General features: G+C 41.8%; 1 protein-coding gene across 1 annotated transcript in view; it reads right to left on the reverse strand.

Moving 5' to 3' along the window:
* TPRG1 (tumor protein p63 regulated 1) overlaps positions 1-6914 on the reverse strand; it is a 144624-nt gene extending 137710 nt beyond the window's left edge. Inside the window, exon 1 of the mRNA XM_010370542.2 lies at positions 6741-6914. The gene's annotated coding sequence lies outside the window, so the exon portion shown is untranslated. The remainder of the gene's footprint in view (positions 1-6740) is intronic.
* Positions 6915-21826: the final 14912 nt, after the last annotated feature.

The raw sequence follows: 21826 nt of genomic DNA on the forward strand, positions 1-21826 counted from the left end.
ATGCAGACACTGAGATCTAATTCCTTTTTAGAGCTCCAAACATCCTCCATTTGATGTAAAATCATCATCAGTTTAGGAGACATTGCTCAGAAGTGTGAGTTTCCTGAGATTTATAAAATGTCCTTAAACCATGGCTAAGTAAAACTGTTATAGAAAGTTCTAAAGCTATAAGTTATCTCCAAAATTATGAGTAGAGTAAGGCAGTGAAGAGAACAATGAGTTCAACTTTTAGAAACCAAGTTTAAATCCCATCTGCTATTAATTTGCTGTTTGATTCTGGGCAGTTGACTTCAACCCCTGGAGCCTGAAAAAATGATAACTCCTACCAGAACTACTTTACAGGGTTGTAGAAAGATAAGATAAAATGTTCTGTCTACGTACATCAATCAAGTTACAACTCTACGAAGCATATTTCTTTTTTTTTTTTTTCTTTGAGATGGAGTCTTACTCTTTCGCCCAGGCTGGAGTGCAGTGGCACGATCTCAGATCACTGCAACTTCTGCCTCCCGGGTTCAAGTGATTCTAGTGTCTCAGCCTTGCGAATAGCTGGGACTACAGATGCCTGCCACCATGCCTGGCTAATTTTTGTATTTTTAGTAGAGACGGGGTTTTGTCATGTTGGCCAGTCTGGTCTGGAACTCCTGGCCTCAAGTGATCTCCCCGCCTTGGCCTCCAAAAGTGCTGGGATTACAAGGCATGAGCCAGTGTGCCTGGCCCATGAAAGCATATTTCTATTATCTTTCCTCCACCTCAATAGAAAACCCGTCTCTTTTCCTCACAGCTGGTGCCCATTTTCTCCGTTTTCTTTTATAAATAAGCTCCTTGAAAGGAACATCTATATTCACAATCTCCAATTCCTTTCTTCCCATTGTCTTGAGCCTGTGCCAGCACAGTGCTGCATGCTCAGTTCTCAGGCATCATCCAACTCCACTTTCAGCAGCATCTGATCACTTTCTCCTCCTTGGAAGACTGCTTTGCCTGACTCCCAGGACACACCACATTCACCTAGTGTCCACCCAGCATGCTGGCTGCTCCTCCTCCATCTCCTCTCTGGGTTCCAATAGAACCTGAGGGAAGTGGAGGAAAGAGGAAGTAATAAGAATATTCTGTTCTAACGTGTTGATAATAAAGGGGTGCATTGTCTACAGAACATGTAAATGAAAGGAATTATTCTCATTGTTACCCTGTGCTAGAGATTGTAAGCGATTTCAGTGATACAATACCCCTCTCTGCTGGCATGGGACCATTCTCACCACCCTCCTTCCCATTTGGCACACCACTGACTGGGTTCACTGCACCTCTCTAAACTCAAACATTCAGCATCTCAGAAGTCAGTCCATAAACCTCTTCTCTTTTCTATCTATACTAACTCCTTTGATTACCTCATTTGATTTCATTGCTGTGAATACCATATATATGTATATACATATATAAGTATATGCATATATAAACAGACATATATATGTATATGCATATATGTATATACATATATATGCATACACATACATACATATATGATTCCCATATTTTATCTTTGGCTCTGATATCCTCACTGAATACCAGATTTATACATTTACTCCCAGCTTAACCTTTCAAACTTAACCTGTCCATAAATAAGCTCCTAATACTCCTTCAAAAACTTGTTCATCTCACCATCTTCTCCATCTCGAATAAAGCCACTCTTTTCTACCTGTTGCTCAGGTGAAACTGTGGTATTATACTTGACTTATCTGTCTTATTATCCCTCGTTCTATATATCAGTCACTAGAGTCAAAACATTCTCATTCCTACACAACCAACTACATCCTCATCCAAGCTTCCACATCACTCATCTGGTTTAGAGCAATAACTCCCTAAGAATCTCTCTTCTTCTGCCACCTCTCTCCCCACTTCACCCTCATCTGTTCTCAACAGACAGAAGGATGCCTTTGAAACGTAAGTCAGACCATGTCATTCCTCTGCTCCAATCTGCAAATAGCTCCTATTTCAATCAGAGTGAAAGTCAAAGTCCTTATTGTGTCTTACAGGGTCCTGCATTATCACTTTTCCCTGTTCTCACTCCACCATCATCTAACTTCTAACTTCATCCCCTAAAATCCAAAGATCTTTCCACTCAGTTCATTCCACACCTTATTTTTCAAAGATGCCAGGCTGGCAAGCTCTTACTTCAAAGTCTTTGCGCTTCCTGTTCCAGCTGCCTGGAACATTCTTTCCCCAATTAGTGCCTCACTGACTCCTGCATATCCTTAAGTTCTTTACTCAAATAATGCCTCATTCCACCCTAAGCACCCTCTCCAAAATCTAGCTCTCCATAACTTTCTATTCTCTTTCTCTGTTCTATTGTTCTCCATATCTCATACATTATATATTTTACTGAATGGTTTTGTTTATTTTCTGTCTCACTATAAATGTAAGCTCCTTGAATAAAGAGATTATTATTTTTGTTCACTGCTGCTATTACCAGAACTACTTATGGGGTTGTAGAAAAGACACAATTTTATTTCCAAAACTTAGAACAGATATTCAATAGTTTTGAATGAATGAAACTTGATTAGATGTTTGAATTGAAGCATTGTTCAATAAATAGTTTAAAATGAACGAATCTTGTTCAAATATCTCATTTTACTCTGTGTCACATCACCTACACACCTCTCTTGAGGCACAGAACTCTGAGATGTAAGTACAACTCTAAGCCAATCCCGCACACAATCATACACATGAAAATGATAAAAGTTTGGTTATGTATAAAATGCCTTGGTGTTTGGAGTTGTGTACACATTAAATATTGCTCTGGTGACCAGTGTAGCCCTTTGCAAGACAAAAGCTTTCCCTTCACCCACCAGGAATGCTGTGAAACACAGTGGTGTAGGCATATATTTATGATTTTTTCAGTAACGTTTATTATGAAGGAATCCAGGGTCAGGACATCCAAGAACCTTCTATGCCTGTTCCTTATAGAGTGACAGCTTCCCAGACCAAAGGACAAGGGTTACATACTGAAAACCTCCCCACATCCCACAAGTTAAGAACTCAACTTGTGCATCATCATTTTTCTAACATTCAGATAACCCAGACGAATAGACTTTCTTGAGACAGAGAAATCTTTTCCGTATTTTTAAATGAATCTTATAGGTTGCTTAATGTATTTCTAAGATATTTTTATCCATCTTTCTAATTCCACTGTATAGCACCACCTTGCCTTACTCACTTTGCATGATACTGTCTATTGTATTCATATAAGTCTCTATCCCGTTCTTATTTTTTCTGTTACTTCTGAAAATCCTAATGTAGAGCTAAGGTGTGCCTACACAGACATTCTGTCACTGCCGACTCACAAACTTGGATAACAATGAGCTAATAACCATGAACTAATGTCTGGTCAATAACTGTAATGCCCATCAAAGACACCATGTTGTGCTTGATCTGAAGCCCTGAGCCTGCCACTCAGCACCCAGGTATCTGGTGAAGACTCCGATTTCCAGCTTCATTCCACTTCAGTTCCACTGGCCCTATATTGAGCCATAGTAAATGCTTTCTACCCTTCAAATATACTTCAGATAGTATTGACTTGGGAGTTTACTTAAAACTTTTGTTGAAAACTCTTCTCATGTCTATCAATCCAAAGCCCAGTTCAAGTGCCATTTCATCCTTACAATTATCTCTGATGGCAACCTACCTAGTTGCCATAAATCTCGTCTTCATGAGACCTCAACATCTGCTTTCTTCTTCATCTTGAAATATTTATCATATTCTGTCTTGTGTTGTAGTTATTAGTGTATACATTTTCAAAACTAGATGGTAAGCCCCTTTGAGAAAGGGTCTCTACTTTTTACCCCTAAATCCCTAAGCTTAGGGTTGTATACACCATAGGTGACCAAAAGGTGATTATTATATTAGTGAGTGAATAACAGAAAGCATATCATTAAGCTAGTTTCCAGGATTTCAGCAATTTGGATTCTTTGGAAACAGGGCATTATATTGCTATCCATGTGCTATCACACATAATAATTTCTTTTCTTGTTTTTATGCCATTGATCCATTGAGTAAAGAGGATTACCCTGCAAGTATCAACTGTCCTTCCTATTCTTTTGTAGGCACCTAAATATTATGCTGCAGCAGTGTCATCTTGCTTAATACTTCAGCATTCAAGTCACTGAGTTTTGATAGCTAGCTAAAGAAAATATCCTGGGTAGGTATCAGAGTCAACGGTATGTTCTACTGAAGTCATCATATATCCTTTACCTCTTACATAGTGAGAGGTTAGGGACAAATAATTAACTTCATCTCTTCCCTGGTGCCCTGGTAGCCTGGTCTGTCATTATGTAGAACTAGGTTTCCCTTGAAAGAGAATGATTGAAAGGAATCCTAATACCTAAGAGATGACAAGAGATCAGAAGTGGAAAATTCAAACACTTGGTAGCCTAAATCAGGTGCAATGGGAGCTGTGGAGGATGGGGGAAAATGTGTTCTATCTACAGGAAGAAGATGCTGCCCAGAGCCAGCACAGGTGTTATCCATGTGGGGATGTGGGTCCATCATTATCAGATCTCTTGATCTTCCTGAAAACAAGATATCTGGATTTTTTACAGGACATTAGATACCAAATACTTTGGAACTAGTTTTATCTTGTTTAACATGGCAGCACAAACAAAGCACATCTGCATGCTGGATTCACCTGTGGCTGCTGCTCTGCAACCTCTGGAGTAAACGAATTCTTGGACTGGACGCTGCCACTGGATGAAACAATGTTGAGTAAAACATCAACTATCACTTCAAGTTTTAAAAGTATTGAACTGAGTAACACTTGTTTAGAAAGATCCCAGAAAATATCAAAATCCAGACAGGCTGAAGAAAATGAAGATGCCACCACTTCTTGCCCATCTCCCCATCTTATACCTAAGAAGCAGCTCCAACATTTGGCTGAAACGAATATTCCAGAAGAACCAAGTCAATAAAGACAGAAGCTTCTCTGAGAAATTTCCCTACTCTAAAGGGCATGATACCATCTCCAGTAGATGCTAAGCAAAGGCCAAAGTACCCTAAAACTCTTAATTGGAAGAAATCTTAAAGGACATCTGGTTACAGTCTCCAAAATGACATGGCTGATGCTTCTGCTTGGGATACCCAGCACCATTCGCTACACATTGTGGGCAATGAAAGAGTAAGAGACCCATATGTGACTTACAGCTCCAATGATACTGGCTGTGTGACTCGTGCATATCACTTCATCTTTCTGGGCCTCAGTTTCTCTGTTTTGAATAAGGTAACCGATTAAATGATTTCTTCAGGATCCTTACAGCCAGAAAGACACTAAGAATATGTAGAAGTTCCAGCCTGACCAACATGGTAAAACCCCATCTCTACTAAAAATACAAGAATTAGCCAGACGTGGCGGCGCGTGCCTGTAATCCCAGCTACTCAGGAGGCTGAGGCAGGAGAATCACTTGAACTCGGGAGGTGGAGGCTGCAGTGAGCCAAGATCCCGCCACTACACCCCAGCCTGGGCGACAGAGCAAGGCTATGTCTCAAAAAAAAAATGAATATATAGAAGTCTGCCAAAGATTATGTAGCATTACAACCCACTGCATTTGTGGTGGTCCCAAGGGATGAATATTGGCACTGTCATAATAAACTCAAACAGACACACACACACACACACACACACATACACACACACATGCACACACAGAGGAAACATTTCCTTCCACAACTAAGAATGATATAACCTTTTGAGCATGAAAAGAAAAATGATAGCTAAAATTAGCATCTCAAAAAGTAAACTACATAATGACTGAAGATGAGATTTCCTTAAAACTGTAGAACAATGAGATATGATTATAGCTGTCACAAGAGAGGAAATTGCACGATTCAATTTGAAAGGATTTGGGGGTGTTTTCCCCCATCGAGATTTGCTTTTCTACAAACCACAGTGTGACTGAAAAGCTAAAACACTTCCCCAGGGCCTGTATGATCTGTGCCTCACTTCGCTGCCTCTGACATTTGGAGAGTGTCATTTAGCCCCAAATTAAAACCTGCTTATACAGAGATCTGGAGGATGTCTCAGGTGCCAAGTAGTCATCGCTGTCTCATTTACCTATCACCTTTCAGTTTACAACTCCCCTTTACATACATGCCCTCATTTGTTCTCTAAAAACAGCACTGTTTGATGGGACCTATAGATCATTATAAAATTTCCCTCAAATGAATTCAAAAATAACCCTCTCAAACTGCCTGCAAAGAAATAATCACCTTTTGTTTGCCATTTAACAGTTCAGAAAGGCTTTTCACTTCTTTTGGCTTTTGGGGGTAAGGTATGACCTGCTGGGTTCTATAATAGAGGAAGAGGGAAGAAGGAATCAAATCTAATCTTGGCCTTAGCCTGCTGATCCAATTGGAACAAATCACTTCAATTGACCAAGCCTCAGTTCACTAAGCCACCAAACGGAGAAAATTATACCCATCCTACTGCACTATAGGGCAGTTAAGATCAAAATCAATATATAGATAAGTATGTCAAGTGGCTTTACAGGCTAAAAAATGCTAGTCTACAAACCTCATCAACCCTGGACAGTAAGGAAGAATAGGGGAATTTCACATGGTAAATGCAAAACTACAAACCTAAACCAAACTGCCAGTCAGTGGGGGAGGTGACCAGAAACTCAGCTTAGGGGACAGGAGCGACTGGTTCATAGAGAAACAACCCCTCTCTGCAGAACCAGTGACAAGCCACTTGATCTTACCTGACTAGGCCGGTCCTCGAGGCTCTTCTTTCTCTTCCTGGACAAAGGGGGCTAGACCACAGATAGTGGCTAGGAGAGGTGTGACTGGCTCAGATAAAACCAGGCAAGGCAGCACCCTGTGCTGTGACCCCACTCAGTCTGAATCTCACTTCACCAAGTAGGCTGAGAGTTACATTCTCACCCTCAAAGAGTCAAATGAAAGGACTAAGGATGTTTACAGGGTGGAACTCAACCTGTCAGAGGCAGACAATTGGGTTTGTGGGTGGGGCCTTTCTTGTTCTACAATGACACACCTTTACCTCCTGTCCTCTCCCTCAAGAAGTCCTGCATTTTTCTGCCAACTCCCTCTAATACACATCCAGCCAAGGGAGCAGGAGCAGGAGCAGCCTACCATCCATTTCTCGATGGCTTCTGTATGCCTCCAAGTAGCTATAATAAAGCTTCAGCCTGAGGCCTACACTCCTATCATTAATATTCTTTATGATGGCTTGATTATTGGATATTTGTGATTTTTCAGCATCACTACCACTCTTGTCAAAAATGTAGAAGACATGGAGAGCAGTATATCTCTGAAAACAAACACATGTACACACAGAATCTCTGGTCAGCATTCCTATTAGGAAATGTACCACATGATATTGTCTCTATGTAAGTGTGTATCCCCCTCCCTAGACGGGGAGCCCCTTGAGGCCAATGCTACATCTTATTCTCTCATACTCCTCACAATACCCAGCAGACAGTAAGTAATAAATAAATACACATTGAATTAATGATGATCTATTAATTTCTATTTAGTGAATCCTGATCTGTCATTTAATGGCTTTGCAGCCTATGGCAAGTCATAATTTATCTTTCTAAGGTTTTTTAATTTTGGTTATCTGTAAGTTGAGAGTATCATTTCTCCTTCAGAAATGCAGATAGAATTTGAAAGGAAGCATATGAGAATAAACCTAGGATAAGATTTGACATAGCAACGGTGCTAAAAAAAATGAAATAGAATCTTAATGAACACATTCTGAAACCTAAGCAAGTGTGTTCTACATACAGAGTTGGTATAAAATAAAGTATGAACTGCACAAGTAGGTGGATTGCTGGAAGAAGGGAGAGCACAGAAAACAAAATGCTGTTATGTGTATAATTGAATTTCAATTTTCTATCCTAAATTCTCTACTTCATTCAGCAGACTCTGGCCAAATAAGATTGTATCTGTTTGACAGCTGGAGGAACGGAGGTGCACTGACAAACTAGATTGGTTGAATTCCATTCTTTTAAAAGAAAAATAACTCATATTCACCCTTCAAAAAATGCTGTTCAAAGTTCCAGGAATACTGAGGTCATGAAAAGATTCCACAGGAAATGAAGTGCAAACTGGCAACTTACCACTCAGGAGAGGTCACAGTGACCAAACTCACCCCCCAGGGGAGGTCACAATGAATAAACAGTCCTTTTACCTGCTTCCACCCTGTCGAGGACATCATGTATACTAACTCAACAGTAGTGAACTGAGCAACTACCTTGGGCTTTCTCAGTTATCCATGTAGACAGGGATATGAAAATGAACCAAACACAGTCTCTGACATAAGGAGCTCAGGAAGATAAAATGTGTAAGTGAATTAGCATTGTGCAGTGTAGAAGATGATGAGCACCACAGACAAGATCATAACAAGTACTATGGTCATCCAGAGGAGTGAGCAACTCCAGGAAGGCTGCACAGCGGAGGAGGCAGCATTAGATCTGGACTGTTAAGAAGAGCTAGGATTTCAACAAGCACAGATGGTAGAATTGGTTATAAATGTTATTGGTGAGACGGACTCAGCCACAGTTACCTGATCAAACTGATTTATGTCCCCTCCCTAATGCAGACCCCAGGCTGAAAAGAGAGTTTTACAGAACTGGTATCTAGGTCACATCACTTAGATGCCGCAAAACTACAGGGCAATTAGAAATAATTGCGAGGGAAATACTGTTCCCACTCAGCTCCAAATGTCTTTATGATGGCTCAGGGTGGGGGTACAAAAGGCGGGAGGAGTGGAGACATGCTGGATCCCAGCCTGGTCTCTTAAGAGAAAGACTAAGCAATGCACTGCTGTTTGAAGTATGCTATTTTAAAGGGCAAGAAACTCTGTGAAAAGACATCAGTTGTTCACATGGCATCCATCTGATAATCGTTAGGTTTCCAGTGGCCACTGAACACTCCTCCCAGCTCATGCTGAGCTCCACCATACTGTGGCCGGCAGTCACTGGGGCAGGAAACATAATACATCCAGGAGGGGCACAAGCAGTAGAAGTAATGCCACACGGAGAACCTCAGCTCTGGTCCCTGTTCAGCTGCTCACTGGGATCAGAGACAAGTAGCTGAGTTTTCCCCCAAGCCTTGGTTGCCTCTTCTGTGCAGTGGGAATTACAGTACAGATCCCACCAACCTCGCTGGGCTGTTGAGGTTGATGAGGTCCTGGAGGTGATAAGAGCTTTGTAAAATTCTAAGTATTGGTATGAATGTGAAGCAATACTATTACAGAACATATGGCTATATGTAAGAATTCATTCCATGTCTATATTTCCAGGCATAGCAAAGGCTATGTACAGATCTCCCAGTGGACGACATGCTCAACAGCCAAGGAGCAGGGAAGCACAGAATAATTTTACCAGATTGGCCCTCAGAGATCATTTCTCTCTGTGTCCTGTCTCTTCTGTCTCTTCTATAATAGCCTTTACAGGCTGGGCCTGGTGACTCACGCCTGTAATCCCAGCACTTTGGGAGGTTGAGGTGAGCAGATCATCTGAGGTCAGGAGTTCAAGACCAGCCTGGCCAACATGGTGCAACCTGTCTCTACTGAAAATACAAAAATTAGCCGGGTGCAGTGGTGGGCACCTGTAATCCCAGCTACATGGGAGGCTGAGGCAGGAGAATCGCGTGAACTCAGGAGGTGGAGATTGCAGTGAGCCAAGATTGCTCCACTGCACTCCAGCCTGGGCAACAGAGTGAGACTCCATCTCAAATAAAATAGCTTTTACAAATTACTCTTCTTCCTCTTCTCATTCAGCTCCACTGTCTATGAGAAATAATGTATATTGTTACTTATTTAGGTTAGGAAACACTGGTAGGTTAGAACCCCTCTTCTGCCATTTTTCAGATGGGAATGGATGAACACACAAGCCAGCCTCCTCCCTGAACTCGGCAGGGCTGTTCTCTTACACACTGCCTGGGGGCAGCAGATGGGCAGGAGGAAGCACGGGTGGCGTGGATCCTGGTCAGGTATGAACCAGAATCACCTCATGTCCAGGTCTCCCTCACAGTGGATCACGCAGATAAAAATGGGTACATAAACATGCATCACCGGGAGTAAATAGGTACTGTTTACAAGAATCCCACACCCCTTGTCCCAGGAGTCTTTTGGGAAAGAGGAGTTCAATGACAATGAACAGATACTGGCAGCAGTCTTTGAAGTGAACAGGTACTAAGCAGTATGAATTTCCCCTTCTCTTGAGTTCCAATAGTACACAGCACACGTCACTAGTACTGCCCTCTTATAGTTTTCTTCCCCGATATGCATCTGTCTACCCTCTTTAAAGATAAGGGCCATGTCTTAAACAAGACATTCTTTTTAGGACCTAGTACACTACAATGCCAATAGTAGGTACTCAAAAGATACCTACTTTGATGGATGGGTGGATGAGTAAATGAATGAATGTATAAACTACTCTGTTTTCCTTCACAGCCCTACAAGGCCTCGCAGCTAGAGAGGTGACATTTCAGAGAGGGAGAAACAAAAAGCCCCCTTCTGCTTTTGACAAGGGACTAAATTCAGCCCAAAGCATCTTTTTTTCTCTCTCTATTTACTCTGGACAATCTGTCCCTTATCAGATGAGCTCAAGGCTGGTTGGAAATATGCATATTTTATTTGAAAATATCTGCTTCCTCCAGTTTTGTTTTGCCACATAGACATTTGTCTGCTTTGCTGTATGTTGTGTATCAGATAGGACTCAGACAAACTGCTTTGGCTTCCTAAACTGTTTTGTTTTCTCCATTCATTTATCATTGATCTCACTTCCTTCCCTGCATCTCACTCTTATTTCCAAGTTCCAATTTTATCCGCAATGAAAGAGAACAATTTCATTGTTGCACAGGTTCACTGAGGGCTAAAAAGGGCACTGGCATGGAAGTTAGAAAGCCTAGGATTTAGTTCCCATTCCACCACTAACAAGCAAGGTGACCTTCAGAGGATCGCCTCTTCCATCTTGGCCTCTATTTCTCCTTTGCAAAATAAAGTCTGCTCTTGACAGCCACAGAATCTAAGTGCAATACTTCGAGACTCTCTGGATAACAACCTGCTAATGTTGCACCATTTTTCACGTTCGTTACAGATGGGGAAGAATTCTCGTACGTTTTTGGCTTTGGTTTGAGACCCAGTGAGGGTCCTCCACTCCAGATCCTCACCTGACTTTCTGATCCACGCCCGCCGAGAATAGCTTCACAGGCATGCAACCCGTGCAGTTACTCAGGCCTGCAGGTAGAAGGGCCTTGTGATTGGTTTTGTTCTGCTGTTGTCATGTTGAAATTCTTAATAGTTCTTGAACAAGGAGCCTGGATTTTCACTTTGCACATGGCCTCACAAACCAGTCCTGCCCCTACTCTTATACTTGCACTCCCCCAAAACAAGAGAGAACTAAGAAAGAACCAGGAAAAGGAAAACAAGGGTGTACTTTGCCAGCCATTCATGGCAGGGAGAAGGACTCTCCACAAGGCAGAGCTTCACTTTGAAACTCCCTTCCTTACAAATACAAAGCAAAGAAAAGACAAGGTGGGAGAAGGTGAAACTTGCCACAGTCTCCACCCCATCACCCTTCCCCGTCTTGCTGCTTTGGGAGGTCTGACTCATGCCTGGGGTGTGGCTCACCATTCCTGCTAAGCACCTGGGCTCCTCCCGGTTCACAGGGCTCAGGAGGAAGTGTGGGTTACCCTGGAGTGGATGGGGAAACCATCCAGTCACCTCTCAATGTCACAGAGCTAGATGGAATCTTAGAGCAGACTCAGGCAACCATCACAGCCCACCTTCATTAGAGAAAAACACCGCTTCTGACTGGAGATGGACTGACGCCAGTTCACACCGTGAGCAGCTCCCCGCTCTTCTTGGCATTAATTTTGGATTTTCTCCCCCTTTCTGCATCTTTGGGGTCCACAGGGGAGGAAGTTACTCCTCTGTCACACAAAGAATAGTCCCACCCCCAGTTCAGTCACCAGCAGACTCGGATGCCCAGTATATGGTCGAATTAAATTGAAAATGACCCTGATATTTTAAAACTTCAGTAAGATGAAACTATTACCATTGAATTATTTTCTTTTCTTCCTACCTAAAATTCTTCTCCTAACAGCTTGAGTCATTTTACATGTCTCATCAGGGAAGAAATTAAAGAAGGAAGAAGAACCTTGACAAAATTTAAACACGTAAATGAAGAGCTAGTGATAAATTATAATGCAAATAAGATAGGCTTTTGAAACCCTGAGACATCAAAGAAAGTATGCGGGACACTAGTTAGGATAAAAGGTATTATGTATTTCTGTGTAGGCACGGAGAGTTACCTCCCTAGTTCACTAACTCCCTGGGTGTGCTCGGCAAGTGTACCTTCAGGCAAGTTTCCCTTGGGATCTTTTGGCTTCCTTGTCAACAAATCAAAGCAGTTTGGACTTGCTCAAAGTGAGGTCTCTTCTAGGGTTGTCATTCTATGCTACTGAGTATCAAACTGTTATCACCTTCCTGTCAGTGTCCCAGCTTAAGGAGTGATTTTTAAAGTAAGATTGCACTCTAGAACCTAAGTTGGCATGGCAACGTAATGAAAACAACGGAACAGCTCAATTCACAAACTTGAGTTCTGACCACAGGAGTTGAACCAGAGAGGAGGTTCCTATGGCACTCACCCATCAATACAGTCCCTTGAATTCCCATTTGAAGACATTGAGTGCTCTGTTCTCTTGGAATGTGAAGTTTAAAGGGAAACAGTGGATTCTAAGGCCAAGGCCATATTATGGAGGGTCTGGAATGCTTAGCTAAGAAGTTTATGTTTAATTTTCATCTGTATTATGTTGTTGGGGACTCTACTCAGTGATTGTCTTGACATTTGATGATTTCTTTTGAACTGGACTGCTCTCTGGGTTTCCAGAGAGCCCAGATCACCTGGGGAGAGGGAGGGAATCTTCCATTTGTCTGTCTTAGTCCCTGACCAGTTACAGCCCTGCTTCTGTTCCTGTAGCCTAAGGGATTTTCCATATGGGTAACACTCAGTGGCCACCTGAATCACACTGTGAGCTGTTTCCAACTCTGGGCAGTAATTCTGGATTATTTTCCCCTTTCTGTATCTTTGGGGTCCACAGGGGAAAAACTTACTCCACTGTCAAGTAATAGTCGCACCCGCAGTGCAGTGACCAGCCTGAATCAAAGACAGGCCCAGAGTCCAGGGCTTATGACTCCAGTATCAGCGTGGATCTTTATGCCAGGGCATCCTTTAGTGTCCAGAAAGAGCCTCTCACACGGAAGACAGCATTTGATGCGCAGGTCCCTGGACACCTGCCTGAGAACCTCATATTAAAAAATGTACATGCCCAGGCCCCTTGATTTACTGGATTAGAATCTCTGGGGGGTAGGCCTAGGAATCTCCAAGTCAACAAGCCTTGCCAGATGGCTGTTATGCACATAAAAGTTTGAGAACCAGAGTGTTACAGTTTCTCCATCTACCGTGACAGTCATTTAGAAAACTCCCACCCAGAATAGACTGTACAAAAGCTCAGGGGCAAGAACCCGTAGGATGAATCCATCTTGCTGTAAGGAAACGGCAGTAAAACCTGTGTGTCTGGAACATTGGGCGGCAGGCAAAGTGGAGGGTATGGTAAGGTTAGAAGGCAAGTAATTTGTCCACGAATGACCCGCGATTCTTTCATTTTTACATTGCTCCTCACTGTGTGATATAAACGTTCCTGGGTAAACGCTAAGTTTCAATACCCTCCATCCCAAATTCTCAGAGCTGGATATCTGTACTCTGCTGACTTACTACAGGTAAAAGAGCTTCTTGCTTAACAACAGTAATAAGGGTAAAATGCACAGAGATGGGGGCTGGAGCTAGCTACATTGTACAAAGGCCCAGAAAAGAGAAATCCTGAAGGCTTTTGTGAAGGAAAGGAGTTCAGCAAAGCCCGTGCCCATTTCCAGGGACACTCTGCCACAGGAAGGGTGAGGACAAGCTCCAGTTCCTCAGAGTTTTCTTAAAGCACGTTTGGGAGCCCAGGGGACATGGGAGCTGTGGAGGGAGCCTGCCACACAGCATGCCATACCCGTTTTCAGAGAGTGTCAACACCCTCCTTCCCACACCTGCTGTTCCCAAATATCACAACCTGATTTTTTTCTCCAACCTCCTGTCTTGATGATGATGATTAAATATTCATGGAATGTTGCGATGCCAGCATACTTTGTGAAATTTCAGATACCTTTTTTTTTTTTAAAAAAGGGAAGCTTTTATATTTTTTTTAGCTTATTTCAATTTTGAAAAGAGGTAAAAAGAATAACAAATGCAATGACTAGAAAAGTAGATAATGAACAAAGAAGCTAGTATCCTAGGTTTTCACAATTGTGTTTTAAGCCAAAAAGTGTCCCACTCTAAGAAAAAAAGTAGGGTCCAGGCTTGGTGGCTCACGCCTGTAACCCAGCACTTTGGGAGACCGAGGTGGGTAGATCACCTGAGATCAGGAGTTCAAGACTACCCTGGCCAACATGGTGAAACCCCATCTCTACAAAAATATGAAAATTAGCCAGGCATGGTGGTGGGTGCCTGTAATCCCAGCTACTCAGGAGGCTGAGGCAGGAGAATCGCTTGAATCTGGAAGGTGGAGGTTATGATGAGTGGAGATCGTGTCACTGCGCTCTAGCCTGAGCGACAGAGAGATACTCTGCCTAAAAAAGAAAAATAAAAGAAAGAGAAAAGAAAAAGAGCAAAACTCAGAATTTATGAAACAAAGACATGAAGGAACAATTGTTCACCATATAAAAAAACTTCTCTTTTACCATGAGTTCCATGTAAGTAGCAAAGTTCCCAAATTCATGCAAAATACAAGTAAATGCATGTAGATATCTATGTCTTATTTATTTGTTTATTATGCAAAAAGTTGACCTTATTTGAAAAAAATGCATGTTTTTTGAGAACCAAAGACGATTAGCTAAAAGTATCATCTTATCCACTGGTTTTCAGAATGAGTCTCAGTGGGGGTCCCACCAATGTGCATCAGGGACTGCCCTGCTAGACAAGCAGGGCCAAGAGGGTAGAGCCGAAGGGTGCTCACTGCAGCCCAACCCCGGCAACTCCACTGCTATTCAGGAATGTATTGGAGGTACCTGTAAAGTCGTGGAGAAGCCCTAATGGCACACATAGAATCCTAATTCCTTAACTTTACATTCTGGGAAACTAAGGCACAGAGGAACGTGACTGCTGCAAAGTCATATCTTGAATTTTAACTTCAGTCTGGTATTTCCTTTTCACTGGAAGTTGTTGCCCCATAAAAGTCATCATTTTATTAAAGAAGCAGGTGTATCGCCTATGAATGTTAGGGTTTTAAGCCTAAAACTGGTAAATCATCACAATAACCAAAACAATTGGCTATAACAAACTTGACATTTTTAAAGGTCTTCAGATTAGCTGGCCTGTGTCAGAGTTGATCACAGTTCTGTCTTGAATCATAACACAGATAATTTGAGCGAACATGTACCAAAATTTTACTTAAAATACCAACTAAAGCAAGGTGTTATCAAGATGAATCAATGCCTCAGACAGAAATAGTCAGAGAAAAAATTAAGAACCCCATGTTTTTTGTTTTGTTTCGTTTTTTGAGACGGAGTTTCTCTCTTGTTACCCAGGCTGCAGTGCAATGGCACCATCTTGGCTCACTGCAACTTCCACCTCCTGGGTTCAAGCGATTCTCCTGCCTCAGCCTGCCTAGTAGCTGAGATTACAGGCACCCGCCACCATGTCTGGCTAATTTTTTGTATTTTTAGTAGAGATGGGGTTTCACCATGTTGGCCAGGCTTGTCTCGAACTCCTGACCTCAGGTCATCCACTCGCCTGGGCCTCCCAAAATGCTGGGATTACAGGCGTGAGCCACCACGCCCGGCCTAAGAACCCCATGTTAAATCAACTTGCATCTTAAATTTATTTCTAATTATTTAGCAAATACTTATGCAGTGCTTATCATGTGCCAGAAACTGCCGTAAACCCCTTATAAATATTAATCACTTAAGTTTCTACAACAACCCTCTAATGAAGGTACTATATATTACTGAAATTTTATAGGTGGGAAAATTGGGCACAGGGAGAGATCTGGTTCTCTCTCTGAATTTCCCCACTTGTATCTTATGTCTAGAGCAACCTGGATTAATCTGTTTTTGAATGATCCCCTAGGGGTTTCTACCTCTGTCTTTAGCTTTACTGTCCTTTTAATCTGGAACATGAAATGCTGTTTTTCTCTCTCTTCCATACCAGCCATCAAAGACCCACATGTTATTATCTGGCTGTTACTAGAGCCAGATGTAAACCCCACCACTTCCAAATTCTGATAGCAACTCATTGTATCTTCGTTGTCATATTACTTACCCTCCTGCTCAAAAAAAGCTTTCAATGTTTCCTTATTGCAAATCAAACTGAGTACAAAATTATTATCCTGTCGTTAAAGACTTGTAACAATAATGTTTCATCCTTATTCCCCATTGTTTCTTTTTGCATATCATATTCTCCAGCCAAACTAAACTGTTAGCATTTCCCAAATATGTCTCACAAGCTGCTACACCCCTGCTTTTCTTAGAATGGTCCTTCTTTGGCCAGGTGCGATGGCTCATGCCTGTAATCCCAGCACTTTGGGAGTCTGAGGCGGGTGGATCACGAGGCCAGGAGTTCAAGACCAACCTGGCCAAGATGATGAACTCCTCTCCGTACTAAAAACTACAAAAAACTTAGCCAGGCATGGTGGCAGGTGCCTGTGATCCCAGCTACTCGAGAGCCTGGGGCAGGAGAATAACTTGAACCCAGGCAGCAGAGGTTGCAATGAGCCAAGATCACGCCACTGCACTCCAGCCTGGGTGGATAGAGTGAGACTCTGTCTCAAAAAAGAAAGAAAGAAAGAAAGAGGAGAGAGAGAGAGAGAGAGAGAGAGAGAGAGAAAGAAAATTGCCTCTTCCTAGAGTCCTTCCCCATCACCTCCACAAACAGAAAGTTTTCACAGCCTCAAAGATTCTGTTCTAAAGTTACCTCCTCCATGAAGCTCTCTCCATTTCTCTTCACACCTCCACTATTCAGAAGCTACCTGCCTTCACCTTGACCCTCCATATCCTTTTACCTTTTTCACAGCACATGCAGTATCTGCCTTACAATATAATTATTTCTAGACTATTGTCATTCCCTGATTAATCTGAGAGCTCTTTGACAGTAAGAGCTGTCACATTAGTCACTGAAAGTACCATTATTGCTGGCATATAATAGATATTTAATAAACATTTCATAGAATGATATAAAATGAAGTGGATAAAGAGTGAAAAAATGGATAAAGGTGTAGGCACAATTATTTTCTTTAGAACCTACTGCCAGGCTTTTGGGCCTGGGGGATGGTATATTTTGTACAGTTTTTGCACCCAGAAAAGGTAGTTGCTGAGAATGGTAAGGCAATGTGGACGAGAAGAACAAAACAGAAGAATCTACTACTTACTAATCTAGGAGGCAATAAGCACTCTAATACGCGTGTAATATATTAGAATCTTTTGGTTTTTACAATATTTCTCCATTTATGGCAGAAGAAACTGAGGAGAAACAAGTGAATAACTTGCCCCAAGGCCACAGAGATAGTCCAATTCTGAAGCTCCTTCCCATGACATACTGCTTCCATAACAAAAGAAAAATGAGAGCAGCCATGCCTGTTCCCTCCAGCCCTCACCCTCATGATAATTCTATACTTGATTACCTCTGCAGTTGTGTGTAATAAAAGACAATAAACAATGTATGCTAACACTTCCTAAATGCCTATCACATAGCAGTGAATTAACAGGTACTTCACATCATCCTAAATTCTCCTGATCATCCCAGGAGGTGGCCATTACCAATCTTATTACAAGGAAGGAATACAATGAAGTTCTGTGTCCAGGCCATGCCACAAGGCAAAGCCAAAAATCCAATCCAGTGTTCCTATTTCTCCACATCCTCTCCAGCACCTGTTGTTTCCTGACTTTTTAATGATTGCCATTCTAACTGGTGTGAGATGGTATCTCATTGTGGTTTTGATTTGCATTTCTCTGATGGCCAGTGATGATGAGCATTTTTTCATGTGTCTGTTGGCTGTATGAATGTCTTCTTTTGAGAAATGTCTGTTCATATCCTTTGCCCACTTTTTGATGGGGTTGTTTGTTTTTTTCTTGTAAATTTGTTTGAGTTCTTTGTAGGTTCTGGATATTAGCCCTTTGTCAGATGAGTAGATTGCAAAAATTTTCTCCCATTCTGTAGGTTGCCTGTTCACTCTGATGGTAGTTTCTTTTGCTGTGAAGAAGCTCTTTAGTTTAATTAGATCCCATTGGTCAATTTTGGCTTTTGTTGCTGTTGCTTTTGGTGTTTTAGACATGAAGTCCTTGCCCATGCCTATGTCCTGAATGGTATTACCTAGGTTTTCTTCTATGGTTTTTATGGTATTAGGTCTAACATTTAAGTCTCTAATCCATCTTGAATAAATTTTCATATAAGGAGTAAGGAAAGGATCCAGTTTCAGCTTTCTACTTATGGTTAACCAATTTTCCCAGCACCATTTATTAAATAGGGAATCCTTTCCCCATTTCTTGTTTTTCTCAGGTTTATCAAAGATCAGATGGCTGTAGATGTGTGGTATTATTTCTGAGGACTCTGTTCTGTTCCATTGGTCTATATCTCTGTTTTGCTACCAGTACCATGCTGTTTTGGTTACTGTAGCCTTGTAGTATAGTTTGAAGTCAGGTATCGTGATGCCTCCAGCTTTGTTCTTTTGACTTAGGATTGTCTTGAAAATGCAGGCTCTTTTTTGGTTTGGTGGAATTGTAAACTAGTTCAACCATTATGGAAAACAGTATGGCGATTCCTCAAGGATCTAGAACTAGAAGTACCATATGACCCAGCCATCCCATTACTGGGTATATACCCAAAGGATTACAAATCATGCTGCTATAAAGACACATGCACACGTATGTTTATTGTGGCACTATTCACAATAGCAAAGACTTGGAATCAACCCAAATGTCCATCAGTGACAGACTGGGTTAAGAAAATGTGGCACATATACACCATGGAATACTATGCAGCCATAAAAAAGGATGAGTTTGAATCCTTTGTAGGGACAGGGATGCAGCTGGAAACCATCATTCTCAGCAAACTATCGCAAGAACAGAAAACCAAACACCGCATGTTCTCACTCATAGGTGGGAACTGAACAATGAGTTCACTTGGACTCGGGAAGGGGAACATCACACACCGGGGCCTATCACGGGGAGGGGGAAGGGGGGAGGGATTGCATTGGGAGTTATACCTGATGTAAATGATGAGTTGATGGGTGCTGACGAGTTGATGGGTGCAGCACACCAACATGGCACAAGTATACATATGTAACAAACCTGCACGTTATGCACATGTACCCTAGAATTTAAAGTATAATAAAAAAAAGAAAGAAAGAAAGAAAAAGAAAAAGAAAAATCCAATCCAGGCCATTATGAGGCACCCTTTCAATTTTGCCTCATTGCCTCTTCTCCACAGATCCTAGCCATAAGTGGCATATAAGAGATTCTCAACAGCAACAACAACGACAAAAAAATAAATAAAGAAAGAAAGAAGGAATTCATTACTACCTTGAATATGAAGAACACGCTAAGTATTTTCCGTGTGATGATCTAAATTTTCATCCCCCAGAGAAGAGTATCCTTGGAAACAGGTCTGGCAGGTAAACAGGGCGGGGCAAGCCCAGCATTCCAACACTTCCCTCTGAGCTTTTGCCTTTCCCTGGAGTGCTTTGATTTTGATTCCTGTTGCCACCACCAAGCCTAGTCCCTATCTCCCTGGGTTGGGGAGTTGGGTTGGGGAGGATGAGAGAGAAACACTATCTCTCCTTTCTTCTGCGCTCAAGGTAAACATAATCTTTTTCCTTGTTTTCCTTTGCCCAACTGAGACAGGCTGACACATTCAAAATGAAATTTACTAAATGCTGAGAAAAACCTAAATGGAAGTAAAGAAAATTACAACAGCACAAAATAGATGACTGATCCCGAGACTTCTAATTAAAGTGGAGGAGGGATTTACTGAGCACCAAATTTTATCACATCTTTCCCCAGCCAAAAATTATCTTAAATCATCTAAATCACTTGCACAGGGTTCTTCCCTCCTCACTGCCATGTGAGATCATCTTCCCACTGTGAAGAAGAAATCACCCAATCAAATCTCTAGTCAACCCGACAATTGACTGGGATCTTTTCATTCATTCCACGTTTCTCCTTCAGAAGAGTCAACTCAGGACCCTTCCTCCCAGAGGTGCTGACATCCTTAAGCTTCGAGGAGGGCTGCAGCCCATCTCAGCTCAGGCTAACAGCTCTGCCCACTTCCTCTTTAGCATTCAGTTGATGCCCCCCCAACCACCCACACACCATCCACCATACAGGCCTTCCTTTGGAATTTGAATTTTAGGATTTATTATGAGATTAATCACAGAGTGACAATCTCTGACCCCCTCACACACACACTTCTTTGAAATGCTCGTGAAAACTGATGACAGTGGGTCTTTGCAGCACACACACACACACACACACACACACACACACACACACACACATACTCCATCAAAGCATCATCTATCATCTACCTCAAAAACCTTCACCCCAGGACTGTGCATATGAATCTGCAGTGCCTGAAATAGGAAACAGGTGCCCAACTTCTCATTTGCCATTCCACACTGCACTCCTAATACCAAGAACAACATGCCAGAGAATTAAACCACGCCAGCCACTGAAATCAGATCATTCCAGTTTGGGACTCATGGCTGACTTCAGATTGCTAGTAATAACAGGAACACAAAATTAACAACATCAGTATGAACAAACATTGCTGCTTTAGATAGTGCTGTACTCTATAGTTTATGTGGGAGTTGTACGAGATCATAAGGACAGGGGATGTGACTGTCCTTCCCTCTTCCCAACCAACTCCTCCAGAATCATCTCTCACTTTCGCCTCAATTATCCGTCTCTATTATCTTTACATAACACGCTAGTTTACGCATCTTTGCCATTACCTATCTTATTCCCTGTACCTGACATGCCACCTCCACTTGATAGGATATGTCACACACCTGACACCTCTTCCTTGTGAAACCTGTCATAATTCCCAGAGTTGGGTCTGCTCTTGCATTTCTCTTCATTTTAAAACCTGAAAAAAATAACATTTTTTTATGTGTATGGCTCAAATGAATTATAATGTTAAACTTTTTACAAGTTTATTATGATTTCGCATTGAAACAAAAAGTTGTGAAAACAAAATGGCACAAACCCAGGGCAGCAGGGTGTACATGTGGTGTGAGAGGAACACACCTTCATGATCATAGGAACAACTGCCTGCTACTCCAAAGAAAATCCCAGAGACAGCAAATGTCACTTTTTCAACAGCTTTCAAAATAATTCTTCTTAAGAGGAAAATTGCCTTTGTCTGGGGCAAAAGGACAAAAAAAAAAAAAAAAAAAAAAAAAAAAATTGATGAGCTCTTTGGATAGAAAAGTAGAAAGGTACTTTTGAGGACAGCTTCAGACAAGTGGGCAAAACAACAGTGGTAAAATGAGAGCAATTTCATTTTAGACCTCGGATGAGGGAGTGCAAAAGGAAAACAGCAGAGCTACGAAGTGAAGGAAGGAGACAGAACCTAAGATGCAGACAAACTGAACAAGATGGGCTGGGGATGGTGAAACTCCACAGTCATGGACAGGCTGAAGGGCATTTCAAGAACAGTGATGTCTGTTCTTCCCATTGCCATTTTTTTTTTTTTTTTTTTTTTAGATGGAGTCTTTCTTTGTC

This window comes from Rhinopithecus roxellana, chromosome 1, assembly GCF_007565055.1.
Source record: "Rhinopithecus roxellana isolate Shanxi Qingling chromosome 1, ASM756505v1, whole genome shotgun sequence".
Lineage (NCBI taxonomy): Eukaryota > Metazoa > Chordata > Mammalia > Primates > Cercopithecidae > Rhinopithecus > Rhinopithecus roxellana.